Genomic DNA, 3598 nt, shown 5'->3' on the forward strand with positions numbered 1-3598 from the left:
AACTTTTGTTGTTAAAATCAGAGAGTTATGGTGGTTTTAATTTTTACTGACGTTTCGCATACTCTTGAAAAATCGGATCAAGACACTCTCATCCCACCGAATTTGAAACGAGATTTCTTTCCCCTGAAAGAGAATTAGAAGACCTCTGATTGGTAGAAATTTCACCACTTTCAGAATTAAAATGAGATAGTTGTGGAGGTTTTAATTTTAGGTGACGTTTCTCACACTCCATTTATAACGGACTAACACACTCTCATCCCACTGAATGTAGAAACGAGATTTCTTTTCCCTAAAAGAGAATTTGAAGACCTCCGATTGGTAGAAATTTCACTACTTTTCGACGTAAAATGAGAGAGTTATGGAGGTTTTAATTTTTGTTGACGTTTCGCACACTCCTTATAAAACGGACCAAGACACTCTCATCCCACCGAATTTTGAAACGAGATTTCTTTCCCCTGAAGGAGAGTTTTAAGACCTCTAATTGGTAGAAATTTCACCACTTTCAGAATTAAAATGAGATAGTTGTGGATGTTTTATTTTTGGGTGACGTTTCGCACACTCTTTTTAAAACTGGCCAAGACGCACTCATCCAACTGAATTTTGAAACGAGATTTCTTTCCCCTGAAAGAGAATTTGAGGAGCTCCGATTGGCAGAAATTTCAGCACTTTCAGAATTAAAATGAGATAGTTGTGGAGGTTTTAATTTTTGGTGACGTTTCTCACACTCCTTATATAACGGACCAAGACGCTCTCATCCCACTGAATTTAGAAACGAGATTTCTTTTCCCTGAACCAGAATTTGAAGACCTCCGATTGGTAGAAATTTCACAACTTTTGTTGTTAAAATGAGAGAGTTATGGTGGTTTTAATTTTTACTGACGTTTCGCACACTCTTTATAAAACGGATCAAGACACTCTCATCCCACCGAATTTGAAACAAGATTTCTTTCCCCTGAAAGAGAATTTCAAGACCTCTGATTGGTAGAAATTTCATCACTTTCAGAATTAAAATGAGATAGTTGTGGAGGTTTTAATTTTAGGTGACGTTTCTCACACTCCATACATAACAGACGAACACGCTCTCATCCCACCGAATTTAGAAACGAGATTTCTTTTCCCTGAAAGAGAATTTGAAGACCTCCGATTGGTAGAAATTTCACAACTTTTGTTGTTAAAATCAGAGAGTTATGGTGGTTTTAATTTTTACTGACGTTTCGCATACTCTTGAAAAATCGGATCAAGACACTCTCATCCCACCGAATTTGAAACGAGATTTCTTTCCCCTGAAAGAGAATTAGAAGACCTCTGATTGGTAGAAATTTCACCACTTTCAGAATTAAAATGAGATAGTTGTGGAGGTTTTAATTTTAGGTGACGTTTCTCACACTCCATTTATAACGGACTAACACACTCTCATCCCACTGAATGTAGAAACGAGATTTCTTTTCCCTAAAAGAGAATTTGAAGACCTCCGATTGGTAGAAATTTCACTACTTTTCGACGTAAAATGAGAGAGTTATGGAGGTTTTAATTTTTGTTGACGTTTCGCACACTCCTTATAAAACGGACCAAGACACTCTCATCCCACCGAATTTTGAAACGAGATTTCTTTCCCCTGAAGGAGAGTTTTAAGACCTCTAATTGGTAGAAATTTCACCACTTTCAGAATTAAAATGAGATAGTTGTGGATGTTTTATTTTTGGGTGACGTTTCTCACACTCTTTTTAAAACTGGCCAAGACGCACTCATCCAACTGAATTTTGAAACGAGATTTCTTTCCCCTGAAAGAGAATTTGAGGAGCTCCGATTGGCAGAAATTTCAGCACTTTCAGAATTAAAATGAGATAGTTGTGGAGGTTTTAATTTTTGGTGACGTTTCTCACACTCCTTATATAACGGACCAAGACGCTCTCATCCCACTGAATTTAGAAACGAGATTTCTTTTCCCTGAACCAGAATTTGAAGACCTCCGATTGGTAGAAATTTCACAACTTTTGTTGTTAAAATGAGAGAGTTGTGGTGGTTTTAATTTTTACTGATGTTTCGCACACTCTTTATAAAACGGATCAAGACACTCTCATCCCACCGAATTTGAAACAAGATTTCTTTCCCCTGAAAGAGAATTTGAAGACCTCTGATTGGTAGAAATTTCACCACTTTCAGAATTAAAATGAGATAGTTGTGGAGGTTTTAATTTTAGGTGACGTTTCTCACACTCCATACATAACAGACGAACACGCTCTCATCCCACCGAATTTAGAAACGAGATTTCTTTTCCCTGAAAGAGAATTTGAAGACCTCCGATTGGTAAAAATTTCACAACTTTTGTTGTTAAAATCAGAGAGTTATGGTGGTTTTAATTTTTACTGACGTTTCGCATACTCTTGAAAAAACGGATCAAGACACTCTCATCCCACCGAATTTGAAACGAGATTTCTTTCCCCTGAAAGAGAATTTGAAGACCTCTGATTGGCAGAAATTTCACCACTTTCAGAATTAAAATGAGATAGTTGTGGAGGTTTTAATTTTTGGTGACGTTTCTCACACTCCTTATGTAACGGACCAAGACGCTCTCATCCCACTGAATTTAGAAACGAGATTTCTTTTCCCTGAACCAGAATTTGAAGACCTCCGATTGGTAGAAATTTCACAACTTTTGTTGTTAAAATGATAGAGTTATGGTGGTTTTAATTTTTACTGATGTTTCGCACACTCTTTATAAAACGGATCAAGACACTCTCATCCCACCGAATTTGAAACAAGATTTCTTTCCCCTGAAAGAGAATTTGAAGACCTCTGATTGGTAGAAATTTCATCACTTTCAGAATTAAAATGAGATAGTTGTGGAGGTTTTAATTTTAGGTGACGTTTCTCACACTCCATACATATCAGACGAACACGCTCTCATCCCACCGAATTTAGAAACGAGATTTCTTTTCCCTGAAAGAGAATTTGAAGACCTCCGATTGGTAGAAATTTCACAACTTTTGTTGTTAAAATCAGAGAGTTATGGTGGTTTTAATTTTTACTGACGTTTCGCATACTCTTGAAAAATCGGATCAAGACACTCTCATCACACCGAATTTGAAACGAGATTTCTTTCCCCTGAAAGAGAATTTGAAGACCTCTGATTGGTAGAAATTTCACCACTTTCAGAATTAAAATGAGATAGTTGTGGAGGTTTTAATTTTAGGTGACGTTTCTCACACTCCATTTATAACGGACTAACACACTCTCATCCCACTGAATGTAGAAACGAGATTTCTTTTCCCTAAAAGAGAATTTGAAGACCTCCGATTGGTAGAAATTTCACTACTTTTCGACGTAAAATGAGAGAGTTATGGAGGTTTTAATTTTTGTTGACGTTTCGCACACTCCTTATAAAACGGACCAAGACACTCTCATCCCACCGAATTTTGAAACGAGATTTCTTTCCCCTGAAGGAGAGTTTTAAGACCTCTAATTGGTAGAAATTTCACCACTTTCAGAATTAAAATGAGATAGTTGTGGATGTTTTATTTTTGGGTGACGTTTCTCACACTCTTTTTAAAACTGGCCAAGACGCACTCATCCAACTGAATTTTGAAACGAGATTTCT

Source organism: Tasmannia lanceolata, unplaced genomic scaffold (assembly GCF_043159265.1).
Source record: "Tasmannia lanceolata isolate RefF3 unplaced genomic scaffold, GAP_Taslan_0.1 ptg000008l, whole genome shotgun sequence".
Taxonomy (NCBI): domain Eukaryota; kingdom Viridiplantae; phylum Streptophyta; class Magnoliopsida; order Canellales; family Winteraceae; genus Tasmannia; species Tasmannia lanceolata.